The 15,601-nt window shown below is 41.5% G+C and overlaps 1 protein-coding gene across 10 annotated transcripts in view; it reads right to left on the bottom strand.

Moving 5' to 3' along the window:
- The window catches only part of PHF21A (PHD finger protein 21A), a 178,805-nt gene extending 171,674 nt beyond the window's left edge, over positions 1–7,131 (bottom strand). For 5 of the 10 annotated variants that reach the window (XM_066362562.1, XM_066362546.1, XM_066362537.1 and 2 more), the window contains exon 1: positions 6,582–7,131. The gene's annotated coding sequence lies outside the window, so the exon portion shown is untranslated. Of the gene's footprint in view, positions 1–3,605; positions 3,830–4,400; positions 5,520–6,581 lie in introns of those variants that run through there. The other 5 variants (XM_066362589.1, XM_066362553.1, XM_066362597.1 and 2 more) reach the window with 3 other exon arrangements.
- Positions 7,132–15,601: the final 8,470 nt, after the last annotated feature.

The following is a 15,601-nucleotide window of genomic DNA, read 5'->3' as shown; positions in this document are numbered from 1 at the left end:
TAAATAATTTTTCTTAAAACTCATAAGAAAACAATTCCCATATTTTAATACTGTTCACAGGAAATATATCTTTATAGTAATACATACACATAACACCATCTCACACTCTTACACACACACACACACACAACACACACACCTGTTTCTGGCGGAACATTTAGAAAAAAATAATTTCAACTGCTGATCCACTTCTCTCATCCACTAACCTCTTCTAAAAACACAAAGATCTTTTTTTAAAAAGCTATCGATAACATGTCCAAACCGAAGCAGATAACTTGGAGCTGCAATCTATGTTTATACATATTTCACACTCACCCCCTACTTTCCGCAAGACTGAAGGAGGAGGCTGGGAAAGAACTGTGTGCAATGTGCATCAGGAGGCCTAACACAGGTGGTGGGTTATTTTCAGGCAACAGCACCTTCACACACATGCTGTGGAATACAGTCCAAGAAATTCCTAACAAGAAAAGATAAGCTGGCAAACAAATTTAACACAATCCAGCTAAAAATCACCTGCAACACATGCTACTACATTTTACCATAAAAGTGACAGGCTACACCAGGATCTGAAGCTTCATCAATACAACATACTGTCCATAAGGCCAGAGATAGCAGTTGCCATGGTTACTATCACCCACTTTTATCAGGAAATTACTGTCATTACTCTGAAGTTTTTGGTACTTATTTAAAATAAAATAAAAAAGAAACAGTTTAGGGTTCTGACTGTTAATTGAGTGAAAAAAATCAACTACCGTTTGATTTGTAAGCATGCTGACTTAGAGATGCACATGGTTAACAATACTTGGATCTGCAGCAGAAAAAAATCAATTCCTTTCTGCTGCTCCTTCTCCTCAAGTACTGACAGTTTGTATTCTCAATGCAGCCAAAACAATAAAACAAAACCCATCTTTTTGGCTTCTGTGTTTAAGTTATTTTTCTCCCCTAAGTCCACAACCAGAGTCAAAATAAAGCCTAGATCATCAACCTGTTAGGCCCCATCCCTGTCCTATCTCCACATTACTGGTTCACTTTTTTGTCTCCTTAAAAAAGCAGAAAAACACTTCTGTAGATGATTCTAAAATACAGGAAATAATAAAGTTTCTTTTAACAAGATCTGCTCACTATTTTTTATTTTTTTAAGAGAGGTGGGGGGGGGGGGCTGCAGTGTACTGGAGAGAGAAAGAGATGGAGGGGGGTATTCAAACTTCCAAACAAGTGTCTGGTGTGAGAAAGTTGCATTAGAAAAAGTCCAAAGGATGACTGAACCTTACATATTATCTCTAAAAGGGAAGGGTTCACCACTATCCCAGTTTAAGACTAAATTGACAGACCAGTAATATAAAAATTATTCTTAAAAGCCTACTTCAACATTCTTACAAAAAATAACTGCTCAAAATTTAATATACAAATAAGAATTACGTGAAAGCCTATAAATAATATAGCCACATATACACATAAATACACAAAGAAGAAAGCATATGCTATTTAAGAAATAATTACCTATAATAAATGTAATGCAGTTTTAACAAATTACCTCTTTGAAAATATCTCAAAGCAACAAAAATACACATCTGGTAAAGTTAAAGTGATCAGATTGTATTGCTATGCTTCTTAAGAATACTTACAGCCTACAAAATAAAACCCATGTACAAAAGTTCTTGAGAAGTTAACACAAATCATTAATATTTCCCAGCACAGATTAATGTGAAGATTCAAACATATTTCAAGAAATCAGCTCTCAATATAGATATAAGGGAATTCTGTCAAAGGTTAGAGACCTAAAACTTTAATTTCTTCCTCCTCTCCCTTTGAATAGTAATTAAATACAAAAGCCTTAGGCAGTAAGATACTAAGGATACAAAATTTAAAAGCACATTAATATAACCTTAACTTCAGTATTTCATCCAGAAAAGCTTTACTATTCACTGTCTGTGAGATGGAAAAGTTAATATTATCCTGAGAGGTTTCATTTCTCTCTAAACAGTTAAATGTTTTTCTCACTCTTCACAGAATCAAGTCTCTATAATTACTAACTGGGGCTATTTCTTAAAGAATAGTCACTTGTAAAATTTAAGATATGCTCATAAACAAGGGGACTCCCAATTATCTGTATTTTTATTTTATTTTGGTCAAAATTTGTGAACAGAGTCTATTAAGAAAGCCATAGTTCAAGGCTCTAAGCTATAAACTTTTGAGTTATTTTTACACAAACATATTTCAGTATACTCCTCTAGATTTGAGTAGTCATTTCCTCATGCATCCCTCTAACACAGAAAAAAAAGATATACATATACCTAATACTAATGCAATCAGGTATACATCTTTTTCACTTTGAAAAAGTTTGAAAGATTTAGTAATTATTTTTCACAAAGTTAGCAGAATCAATCAAAACAATCAAAACCTTAACCGTGACATGTAACTCTCTGTGTTAATAACAGTCTACAAAAGAATTGAGAATTTAAATATTCACTGAAGGCAACTACTATCTCAACTTCATTTCTCAATGGGGGAAATGAAGAAAAACTTTAATAGGGTATATACACTTCACTAGATCTACAAAAGGAAAAATGATTTTTTTCTTGAATTATGAGAAACTGCCTAGGCAGCATTTTTTAAACAAAGCTTCAAAACTGTAACAAAGAGCTTTTTGGTAACCACAGCAGTATTTTAAAAAAAGAATCATAAGGTGTTTGAGATGCACTTTTAATGTACTCATTTCCCAATGATATGGAGAAAGTTAACATTTTGAAGACAGAAGCGTCTGTCCATTTATTAATTAGTTAGCTATCTCAACAACTTAACATCTGCATGGCTTCTGACAATTTTTAAAGTTTGTTCACGTATATTATCTTATTGAATCTTAACTGAGAAAAAAGTACAAAATTATGCCTAGAAAATACAAAATTCAAAGCAGGTTTATCAAATTTTCTATACATTCTTAAGTTTTTAAACTTTGATATAAAACTTTACAAGCCACCAAGTAGCATGATATTTCCAGTGATGAATCAATTCACCTAACACTAACAAGAGTTTCAAACAACCACGAGCTATAAATGCTATGAAACTACTTTTATCTTTATGGAGTTATTGTTAAGTGTTACTAATGGACATATCATCAGCAATGAGCTATATCCACAGATATAACTTTACTTACAGTTCAAGAATCTCAGTCTTTGGAGGCCAATTCAAATACATCAAGTGTACATATTTCTAAAGCTGAGTAATGAAGAATTTATCTATTATGATAACTATCCATAGATTTGAGAAAAAATAAACACAAAAAGTGTAAAATTTTCTCCATATACTATCTCCCTTTCCAAAATCTCAAGTACGCTAAATCTTATTGTATTAATAGTATAGCGATAATCACAAAATGCCCCAAGTCATACCAACTACTTTTGTTTATAGCCATTGCACATAATACAAGAGTAACTCCTTGCCAAAGTAAAATAATTCTAACAGCATTCTGTAACTAGGCACAGCATCCTTAAGGTATCCACAACAAATTTACTTCATGTAATATTGTAAGCAGATAAAAAGCAGTCAAAGATTTCAGTTTGAAATAGCAAACATAATTTATTAATGGAATTTTTAAATGGACTTACTCAAAATCTTTCTGGAACTTTAAGGTGTTAATCCTGTTGCTTAGTTGAAGCTAAGTAGAGCTGAAATAAGTAGCAAGACCCTCAAAATTCAGAGATTTGCTTTATCTTGCTGTAGCACCTCCTACTGGATAGCATTTAGAGTTCTTCATGTAAGCAGAAGAAGAATATTTCTGAGGCGGCTCCTTCCAGATGATTGAATGGGAAAAAGGATGGACCCTTCAAAGCTAAAAGAAATAGGGCCCCGTCCATCACTTACACCTCTTAAAAGTAAAATCTGGCATAGGTAGGGGTCTTTTCAATCTATTACTATTCCAGTTCCATAAAGACCTGCCTGAGTCCAAAGAGCAAAATGCTTAAAGAAAGCTTGTAAATTATCTAAAAACTGTTAAAAAGCCATCAAAAGTACTCAAGCAAAAGACTATTTTGGCCAGCCAAGCAATATCAGTCATATTGCAAATACTGTTATGTTAACAAAAACAAAACATAAAGAAAAGCACCTGGAATATTCTTAGCATGTTAGCCAGAAGTTTGTTTTGAGAATTTTCTGCACTATTACTATGCTCTTCACTTGAGGATAGTTATACATCTACAGAAGTTTTAAGTACAGAGATTTTTTTTATAAACACGAGTAACTACACATAAAAATGTTTTCTTTGCCATCAAAAAGTATATCCTTTGATTTTAAAATGCATTCTTAAGACATTTAGATAGCCCGTACAGCTCATTTTAAGCCCATGATGTAGATAGATCCCATATACAAGTGGAGCCAGAAAAGGAGAATAGGCAGGAACTTACCAAAATCAAAATGAGTAACAGTATTTCCAGTAAAAATGGAGTAACAGTTTCCCTACAATACCATGAAACCAAGTAAATTGTGAAACTTAAAAAAAAAAAGGGAGCGGGGGCTATTCTTTAAATCCAAAAGAAAAGCTGACCTATTTATTTCTACTGCCCAAACATGAGTGAACAGCAAATGTAAACAAACAACATCAACACTGAAAAGTACACTTAGATGTCTTAGTCCCAATTTCAGTCTCTCTATCTGGCCCTCAGTGAAGCACTGATGTTAATGAGTATCCTCTATAAAAGGAGACATTCCAGCTCCCTGTCCTAAAGAACCCCTCCCTATAAAGTGTGCCTATGAAAAGGCTTCCTTCCTAGAGTGCACACTGCTTTAAAAAAAAAAAAAAAAACTTTCATCAGCCCAAATTAATCTGATTCTAATATTCAGCTATCAATTATTAATATATAAATGTTCTTCCTTCTCTTAAAGTCCCGAGCTGAAGCATCTACATTCCTAACACCTACTATTAACAGAAATGAACAGCTCACTCCTCGTCTATGGGGCAAATCTCTGAAATCCAAAACACAGCCACAAAGTTCACTGTCAAGGCCAGTGCTGAGGCCCACACAGGCCCGGACCTTAACTCATATTTGAAATTCTAGAAAGCCATATATGCAGAGACATCATTTAAAAACAACACAGTGTGGACGTGCTGAGTGAGATCCTCTACTTCAAGACCTAAACAAAGAATATTTCAACATATGACCGGAATATGATGACACCAGATTCACCAATGAAAACAAAACCTGCCTACCATTAGCAGTCATACCCTCATCTCAACAACTCAACTACTTAGAAATCACTCTCGGCACATCTGCACCCCACAACCGGCGTGTGGCCTTCTCCGGGGGTGCAAGCCACAGACAAAGTTGAAAGGAGACATTCTTCCCCCGGTGCCCAAATCTTGATATCAACCCCTCCCCTACCAGTGCCACCTTGCTGCTACCCACCATCGCGAACGTGGTCAGGGGAAAAAAAGAAATCCTAACAGCACCGCTCAGCAGAATAAAGAGACCAAAGAGAGGATGACGAGAAGTGTTGGGAACTGCGTGCACGACGGGGCTGGACCAAACGGAAAGAGTCCCACTCCGCGCGCCCCTCCCCCCGGCGGGGGCGCGGGCGGGGGAGGGGCGGCCGCGGCCCCTCTCCGAGCGGCCTGCCAACCCCGGCCCGCGCGGGGTCCCGGGGGCGCCCCGCGGCCGCGGGCGGCGGGGGCGAGTGCGGGAGGGCCGGCCCGGGGGTGAGGGGTGCAGGCAGACTCTCCGGAATAACAAGTTGCAGAAGAAGAAGAATAAGCGGAATTTCCCCAACGCTTCTCCCGCCACCCAACACAAATGCACCAACACACACACACGCACACGGCCCGGCAGCGTCAGCAGCCGCAGCTTTTTTTTTTTTTTAATCAGATCCCTCAGTCACCAAACAAGATGGTTTTCCAAAAAAAAAAAAATTAAATAAATAATCATAATAAAAACTTCCCCCCGACAGCATCCCGGGGAGGGGGGAGGGTGATGAAAGAGCCAAGGCGATCATCCCTGGGCAGAGAGACAGCCGAAGGGGGCGGACAAGGCTCTGCGCCCCCCGCCCCCGCCGGCAGCCCCCTCCCCGGCCCCCCGCTGGGACAATGTGACGCCCCCTCCCCGCCACCCCCAGCGCGCCGCCTCTGTCACCCGCTCCGGCCCTGCACTCAGCGCCCAGGCTCCCGAGGCTGCTCATAAACTTACTTCCAATTTATCCTGGGGAGGGGTGGAGGGCAGAGGGGAGGAAAGGGGGGGGAGACAAGGTTTTTCCATTGTCTTTTTTTTTAGGGGGGGGAAGAATAGGAAGGGCACGCAGGGGGGCGCCCCGAAGGGGAAGTTATTGCTCAAATCTCAAGTTGACTGCGGGGTCCTGGCGAGAACACCCCCCTTTTCCTCCTCCCTCCCACACACCCCTCCCCTCCCCCCACAACAAACTCCAGGCAAGCAGCCCCTGTTCCTCCCAGAGACAAACACCAGAGACAAGACAGAGAGAGGGAGATAGGGAAAGGGGGGAGAGGGGGACGGGAGGAGGGAGGGGAAATAGAGCTACTCAAGAAAAAAAAAGAGAAGAGAGTGAGGAGAAGAGAGAATGGAAAAGCTGGGATACTGCACCCTCCTGCTGCTGGCTGGCTGTCCCCCCTGGCAGCTGGAGGCAGGAACTCTGAGCAGGAGAAGCAGGAGGAGGAGGAGGAGGGAACTCTTCTTCATGGGGAGGGAGGGAAGAAGCTGGAGCTGCTGCTGCTGCTTCTGCTGCTGCTCTGGGCCTCTCGCACTTTTTAGATATTAGTGTGTTAAGATGGTAGGTTGTTCCCTTCTCCCTCCTCCTCCTCCTCTCCTCTTTCCTCTCCTCTCCCTCTCTCTCTCTCTCACTCACTCACTCTCTCTCTCTCTGGGCTGTTTCTTTCCTCCTCTTCCCCAGGCAAAGGGGGGTGGGGAGGAGGGGGTGGGGGGAGGAACTGGATCCTCCTCCTCCTCCAGGAGGGACACACACGGGCCCCGGGCCGGAATAGGAGGGGGGAAATCAGAGCAGCAGGAGAGAAACTGTGGGAGACAAACAAGCCCAACTCTTCATCCTCCTCCTCCTCCTCTCAGCAGCAGCAGCGAGCACCACCAGCCCATTCACCACCCGGCCCCGGGCCGCAGCACCTCCGCCGCCTCAGCCCGGGGATCCCTCCGCCCAGGCCCAGACACACTCGCTCGCGCGGGAGCCCGCCGCGCGGCCCCGCCGGCCCGCCGCCGTGCGCGCCCCCGCCGCTCCCGAGAGCGGGCCGAGAGGAACTGGGGCTGGGAAAGCGGGGACGAGGGAGGGGGAAGAGGAGGCACCGGGGTAGAGGGGCACGGAGGGGAGGGAGGAGGCAGCCGGGCGGAGTAGTACGGCGGCCGGCCCGGGCTCCCGCGCCTCCTCTCGCGGCTCCCTGGATGCACGGGGCCCCCCCGGGAGTGGCGGGGCGGCGGCGGGGGGGCTGCGGGGGCCCGCGGCGGCGCTCGGGCGGGCGGACTACTTGACGTGTCGGTGCGGCGAATTTATTTCACTTTGCCTAAGGAACGGGGTGTGCTGCGGCCCCCATTGCCTAGGGAAAAAACCCGGATGTAAAGTGAGTGAAACTAAACTAGAGTGAAGTAGGGCAGCAGCAGCCAAACTCCAGTGCAGCGGCGGCGGCGGCGGCGATGATGGGGCTGAACACGGAGCAGCGTCGGCCAAACTCCGGTGCCGCCGCAATGATGGGCCGGTGCAGCGCTGCAGCCGAGGCGAGGCCGAAGCCCGCTGCGCCCCCCCAACTCCGCGGCCCGAGCCCAACTCCCCCTCCCGCCGGCAGAGCTGCAAAGGGGCTCCGGAGCGGCCCAACTCCCTCCAGTGCAACAGCAGTTTTAAAGGGGTGGGGGGGAGCCGCAAGGGCAGGAGCGACGAGAAGCAACGGGGAAGCACTGCAATGGGGGAGCGTGGTCCAGGCAACAGGAGAAAGATGCAACCTCAAGTCGAATGCAACATGCAATCCCCGGCCGCCGCTCGCCGGCTCCCTCCCCTCGCCACCCCGCCCCCTTTCCAAATAACTACCCTTGAACCACTTTATTAGCCGTACTTAGTCCCACACTCGCTTCGGGGAGGGGCAGGGGACGGGGTCCTTCACTCACCTTTATTTATTGCTGCTTTCTCCCCCCTCTCCATGTTTTTTATTCCTAAGTTCTTTTGTTCTAAGGGGGATGATGGCATTTACTTTTCTGCTTTGTGTAGCAGGGCAATCATTGGGAATCGGCCACGTATAATCCGGCGGTTTGTCATATTTTATTAGTGAAAGTATTTTATGCTTATTCTACCTCCAAGGACTGTAACATGGAGAATTGCAGGGAGGAGAAAAAATCAGAATTGCTTTGAGAGGTTTCTTGGCGGGGCAGGGGGAGGGCCTTTTAAAAATTTTTTGGAGGGGGTTTATTTAAAAAATTTAATCGATAGTTTTTCAACTTAATGCTTTTGTGTAGATATACTCCTGGATTCTTAAATAATCCCGGACCACAATAGAGGGGGCGGGGGGAGTCCAAAATCCTAGATTTTAAAAACATCCCTACTGGACAGTGATCTGTCCTGTGGAGCACGCTGGACTTAAGGTAGTGTTAGCCTTCGAATGTTAAATAACAATAAACCTCAACCTGGACTGAATACCAGTGGGGGTTGGGGTGGTTTTGTTTTTAAGGCTCAGCACTTTTGTAGCATCTGCCACTACGCATTTTCCAGGCATTGATTAGCCATGCAACTCCCATAGGCATGAAGTCCAGTTTTTGCAGATAAAGAGCAACAGTGGTTAAGATGATTTACCTAAAGTCAAACTGAGTCATTAGTGAAACCCAAATAGCTTCGGACTCTGTTTACTAGTCCCATCTTTTCCATTAAATAGTATTTTCTCCAAGAAGAAAACAGTGTTTAAAAATAAACAGACGTTCTTTACCTTGTTATGTATCTCCACCAGAGGTGCTTTGAGATCTTTGGCTGTGAAGGTATTTTCTTACATCTGTGACCTGCAAAATCAAGTTTAGTTTCCCAAGAAAAAGATTTTTTTTTTAATTCTGATTTCTTAAAGCAAAAACTAAAAGTATAGGTTTTATTTTACATGTGTAGGCCATTTTGTACTTTGAGTTTTATGTTGGGGGAAAAAAAATCACAGCAGAGAAAGTGTGTACGAGTTCGAGAGTGAAAATGAAATTCCCTATAAATGATTCAAGAAGCTTGGATGAACTCATAATATTGTGAAACTAAACCCATAACGCAGTCAGGATGAATAACGGAAGGACAGGTTGGGTAGTAAGGCTCAGCTTTACCATCTAGAGATAACTCGAATGTATTTAGATGAGTGCAGGAGGCGGACTTTCAAGTTAGACTGACAGGGCACTGGAACCATAACCTAATGGTGTCATTTCATATCAGCTCCAGCTGTCGAAATTTTTTCAGAGCAGGACTGCTGTAGTGTTCTTTCCGGGAAAAAAAAAAAGTTTATAAAGTGCTCAGAGTTTCATAGAAAAATTCAGGAACCCAAATTGCACCTGAATGTGAAAAGAGCATAGAACAAAAGTCAGCAAACTATTTTCTATAAAAGTCCAGAAAGTATATGTCTTCGACTTTGCAGACCATCCAGTTTCTTTTTTTTTTTTTTTTTAATTTTTATTTATTCATTTTAGAGAAGAGAGAGAGAGAGAGAAAGGGGGAGGAGGAGCAGGAAGCATCAACCTCCATATGTGCCTTGACCAGGCAGGCCCAGGGTTTTGAACTGGCAACCTCAGCATTCCAGGTTGACGCTTTATCCACTGCGCCACCACAGGTCAGGCCCATCCAGTTTCTGTAACAACTACTCAACTCTGCAATTGTAGCATAAAAAGCAGCCATAGAAAATATGTAAACAAATGAGCCTGGCTGTGTTCTAATAAAGCTTTTATTTATGGGCCTTGACATATGACTTTTATGTACTTTTCATGTGTCACAATATACTCTTAGTTTTTTTCAACCATTAAAAAATATGAAAACATTCTTAGATTATGGGCCTCACAAAACCAGGGGGTGGTCAGGATTGGGCCCATGGGCTCTTGTTTACCTGGCTTTAGAAGACTAAAGTTGATTGAGTCTCTGAAATTTTGGTACCAGAGGTTGCTTGGTTATTAAGATAATCATATAGAGGCCTGACCTATGGAGGCACAGTGGGTAAAGCATCAACCTGGAACACTGAGGTCGCTGGTTTGAAACTGGGTTTTCCAGGTCAAGGCACATAATGGGAGTTGATGCTTATTGCTCCCCCCATTCTCTCTTTCTTTCTCTTCCCCCCCTAAAATGAATAAAGGCTTTTAAAAAAATATTTGTATACCACTCAAAAATCAGTGTCATGCAAAATTTTGTTTTAGATAGTAATTCTTAATGAAAATATTTTAACTGAATAATTATCTAACACTCCTATACCTAATAAACTCTATGGAAAGGATTACTCTAGTTTGTGATCATTGATAGACTGTGTTTCCATTAACATACTCTTCCTCACTCTAAGATGGTGAAGAAGAGTGGAACCAAGTGGACCTGGCTTCCAACATGTAGGAATTATCACTCCCTGTCAACTAAGGCACTGTGGGCAAGTTACTTAACCTCTGAGTCCCTCAGTTTCCCTTTTTGTAAAATGCAGCTATTAATACCTACTTGATTAAGCTGTTGAGAAACTTAAATGAAATAATTCATGAAAAGTGCTTAGCACAGTGTCTGGCACATGGGACTACATAATAAAAATTTCCCTGTGACCTTAAGTTCACTTTCTGAGTTAACATAACACAGAAGAAGGTGAACATGGGGAGTTCCAATATCTTGTCAATGCAGGTGTGGCATATGGGATCCAAGGAGTCATGGAATGATTCAGGTTTGTGGGGTTGGTATTATGACATATTTTGGGGGTCTCAAGCTCTGGGTGTACCTAAGTAGACACACACTTAGGCCTTCTGAACCCTGGTGTTGCTCATGCGTGAAGATAATACTGGGTGGGACTTTTGAAAGGGCTAAGTAGCATAAATGCTAAAGAAAAAGATAACTATTAGTGTAAGTTACTGAAAATCCCAGAAATTAGCTGAAAATGGAAAGTTTACCATCAGAAGCTACTTTGAGGTAAATCATTAAACTTTTAGACATGAATGACATAATAGCAAGTGCACAATAACTTAGAATTTGCTCTCCTACCGCCCAGTTACCCCCCAAACCACGTAATGTCCATAAAATCTTGTTGAGCAAAGTTAAAACTCAAATTTTGAATGTTATTAAACATTGAAGTGTAGTTTTAAATTTTTATAAAAATTGTCAACTTTACCAGCATTTTCCATTCCATGGTTCAAGAGGTCATCCAAAGTCCAAGATTAAAAAATACCTACAATTTTCTTCTTGTATTTTTATGGTTTCTATATTTTTACATTTACCTTGTTGTCATGTGTATGGAAAATAGGAGCTAAGAACTTAAATAACGTTTGTTTGATAGAGAATATTTAATTTATATTGAGATTGTATTGGATAATGTAAAGTGTCACTCAAGATGATAAAACAACCAGCTCTCCATAAGTACTATCAATCTAAGCTACTGTAAATGTAGGAAAAATATAACAGGCATTATACTGAACTACAGTATTGTATAGAAGCAGTATGTATTATAATAAAGAATAAATAAAGAAATTTCTTCTAGGCTTTCTTGTTTTACATTTTTTGTAACAGCCTAGTACACACCATACCCATGGATATATGGTATTTTTTACTTGTATTGATACAGGATTGTCTCTGATGTTCTAGAATTTGATGGTATTTCAAAGTTATGACCTCCCCATCCCCCATGAACTACTTGAACAGTTTTCTCATGCAGCAATCCTATCTGTGCTTCCCTCAGCCACTATCCTTTTTTCTACTCCAGGCTGAATAGTAACCCCATTAGCTCTTAAAAGGTCAGCCTAAAGAAGATTTGAACCCTGTCTGAAAACCTGAGGGTCCCACTTCTTCACAGAGGTGGGGAGGTAACTATTAGAGTTCATCAAATCTTCTTTTCTAATTCTTGGTTGACTGGAATAAATGAACACCCGGCTTGTAACAACAAAGTGCTTAAATAAGGAGAGGAGACATATCAATGCGATTTTTAAAGAATTATGACAGAAAATCCCCAGTGACAAGCAGTTGAACGTATGTTCTTTCTCCCCACTGTCTCAATAGTTTCTGAGCTTTAAAAGAATCTTCACTTTAACTGTCCTGTGTGTACATTTATGGTAAGCCAAATTCATAATTGGAAATAGGTCAGGTAACTTGTAAATAAATAAATATTGGCAGATAAGCAGTAGACTCTCTGGAGGATACTTTCAATTTCATTACTTTGCCATAATCTCCAAGGTCAATTTAATCCTAAGCAACTTCAGGTGCATATGTGCGTGTGTGTATGTGTGTGTGTTGTTTAATAGAATTAACTAGACCAGGGCTTCTCATCCTTGGCACTATTGACGTTTGGACTAGATAATATTTTGCTGTGGGGGGCATTGTGGAATATTTAACAGCATCCTTATCCTATACTCACTAGATACCAGTAGCACCTCCCCAACAGTTATGACAGCCAAAAATACCTTCAGACATTGCCAAATGTCCCTGTTACCTGGTGTGTGGGTGAGGGGGCAGAGGGTGGGGTAGTAAAATCGCCTGGGGGTGGGTGGTGGAAAACCACTGAACTAGACCAAACACCGTAGACAGATTTAAGTGTGTATTTGTGAGCGTGGGACACTACCCTGCACAGAATTACACCCCAATTCTTTTTCCAAAAGTAACATGTCGATGAGGGGCCCTAGGCTGAACCTATTGTGAAGATCTTCAATAGTCACAATCAGAGCTCTAGAAATATCTGCTGAGCTGCTAAAAGAAGCACAGGGAGAGCCTTGAAGACTGGGGATGTTAAAAGAATTTTATCATCTTGTTATTTGCACCTTTGGTTTATCTATTATCAACATAATAAATTGTATTGTGGGCCCGAGCAATGACATTATCTAGTGGAAGGCATTCCTAGATTTGGAGTCTGAGAACCTGAGCTGAGGTCTGAGCTCTGCAAATGTCTAGCTAATCACTTTATCTCTCTTAGCCTACTTCCTTGTCCAAAATGGGAAAAACAATAATGCTTAATCCACAGCATTGTTGTGAGGGTTCAAGCTGTTAATGAGAAGTAAGGGCTTATTCTTGAGGAATCAGGTGCTTTAAAATCATACAGTCCTAGGGCTGACTTTGGGCAAATGATGCACAGTCTAAGCCAGAGTTTCCTTATGTGCAAAATGCAGAAACAATCATATGACGTCATAGTGTTGTTATGGAAGTTAAATGAGATAATGTATGTCATCCATGCTGTATTGATAGCTATTATTACTGGTCTTTGGTAAATTGTATTTTACTGTACAAATACATAACACTTTATTATTATTTCTTTTCAGTGAGCATTAAAACCTGGAAATCTGAAGAACAAGTTGATAACACCTATATGAGTGAAACTCCATTATAAAGTATAACTTCCCAAATTCTAACCAAGTGAAAGCAGCATTCAACTGTAGTGTGCAACCTCTGTCTTCCAAGTTAAATCAAGGGCACAAGTTTGTTGCAACAATATAAGGTTCTCCTCTACTTATTGAAATAATGTTCTAATAAGTTTTTTACAACCTCTGTATCACATAAAACATATGGGGTCAGGCACAGCATGCCCAGCTAGCACAATGTATGTCTAGTTCTGAACATTTAAATTTGACCAGGTGCTGTTGCAAAATCCGCCTTCTCCCAAAAGCATTAGCAAATTGCATCACAGTCCTGAAATGAGGTGCAGGGTGGTGTTTTCTAAGTTAAAATATAAATAAGAGAACCTGGGGGTATCTTTTACATAAACTTTTTAATTAAAGTATAATTTTCCTATGGAGAAGTGCACAAATCACAAGTACATTTCATTAAATTTTCACAAAGCGAACACACCTATGTAATCATTGAGTGTTTTTAAAGGTTAGAGAATTCTGTACTAAACATGGTTTTTATCATTAGGAGGATAACAAAAGGTTATAATGAATTTGAAAGAAAACGGTGGTGACTTCCAGACAAGATAGCAACTGGCTTTGCTGTGCAAATGTGATTTTTGAACTCTCAAGTGAAAATAATTACAAAATGATAAAGGGCCAAAAGTCCTATCACCAATTCCTACTTGATGTGTGATGTTAGAAAATTAACTTCAAGTGCCTCAGTCTGCTCTTCTGTTAAATGGGGATAACCATAGAATTGTTATTAGGATTCAATGAGATAACACTTACAAAGGCTTGGATTAGTCTGGCACTTATATTATAGCTCTTAATAAGTGTAAATTATTCTCCATTTAGGGTGATGCCCCAAGGGACCATAAGAAGGAAATTATAGAGATGTCAAGAATTCATTTAGGAAAAAAATGGGAAATTCTGTACAGAAGGGGAGCTCGATCAGAATAGCTAAGGAATGCTATCACTGAGCCCTGGGACCAGCAGGGAGGGTCGGTCTGTGGTAAAGGCTAGAGAATGGAGCCTTAGAGAAAGCAGGGTACCTGGAGGAGGTACCTCCGCACATGGTGATGAACCAAGAAGCTGTAAAGATGGTGCAGACTGAATAGCAAGCCACGGGGTGAACCCAGCATCCAAACAGGACATGATCTGATTTTTCAGAGAACAGAGTAAGGTCTAAGAGTGATTGTTTGGTGTGGGCCTAGAGAGAGAAACGAGAGAAGCAGCAGCCACAAGGAAACATAATCCCAGGAATCAGAGCCTTGAAAGGGGCCTCGTTTAAGGCTATATTCAAGGTCAAGGGACTGGAGCATGTTATAGCTTGGGAATGACCTCAACTATATTAGCATTAGGCCTAGCATTCCTTCATACTGAAGCAGGAGATAATTGTGCACTTTCATCGACTTGGATCCTGAATAAGAGAAAGAGATAACTAATAAGGAAGTAAAGAATGGAGACAGGCTGAGTGTCAGAATCTAGACCTGGCAAAGAAAGCTCTCCCTCTGGCTGATGGCAACAAGAAGTTACCCCAAATCCAGTCAGCAGTCGAATTTGTCACAGCTTCATTATCCCTGTCTTGTAAATGACTTATTATTGCTCTAAGGGTCTTTGAAAGGAGGCGATTTGGTTTCTTTTTCCTTGATTGCTTGTAGGAGATGCATCGGTGTATAAGATTTAGGGCAATTTTGGTGAATAAATGTGACCCAGTGTTATTATCACTTTCATGAAACATCTGTCACTGATGGATAAAGGGTGTGAAATAACCAAACCAGGGATGGCAAATCTGTGGGCTGTGGGTTTCTGAGAGCCTGAATTTGGCCTCAGAATCTTTCTCAACACATCAGGCAGGCATTACCAACTCTTTGGAGCTTGCTCAAGACAGAAATCCATTTTGTCATACCTGGACTTACCCCTCATCTCTTGCTATACTTAATGTACCTATGTATCTCATCCACTTCTCCTGATGCAAAGTGTACCAGATATGAAATCTGCCTGACTTCAACTCTACATATTTAAATTAAGCCCTGGATAGGTAACAATTGCCTCTCTGTTTAGGGACCGGTTCTCATATTTCTGAGTTTATAACTGATTTATGACCTATA

Source organism: Saccopteryx leptura, chromosome 1 (genome assembly GCF_036850995.1).
Source record: "Saccopteryx leptura isolate mSacLep1 chromosome 1, mSacLep1_pri_phased_curated, whole genome shotgun sequence".
NCBI lineage: Eukaryota > Metazoa > Chordata > Mammalia > Chiroptera > Emballonuridae > Saccopteryx > Saccopteryx leptura.
The sequence above is the reverse complement of the archived record's forward strand: the minus strand, read 5'-3'. Positions and strand labels throughout refer to the sequence as shown.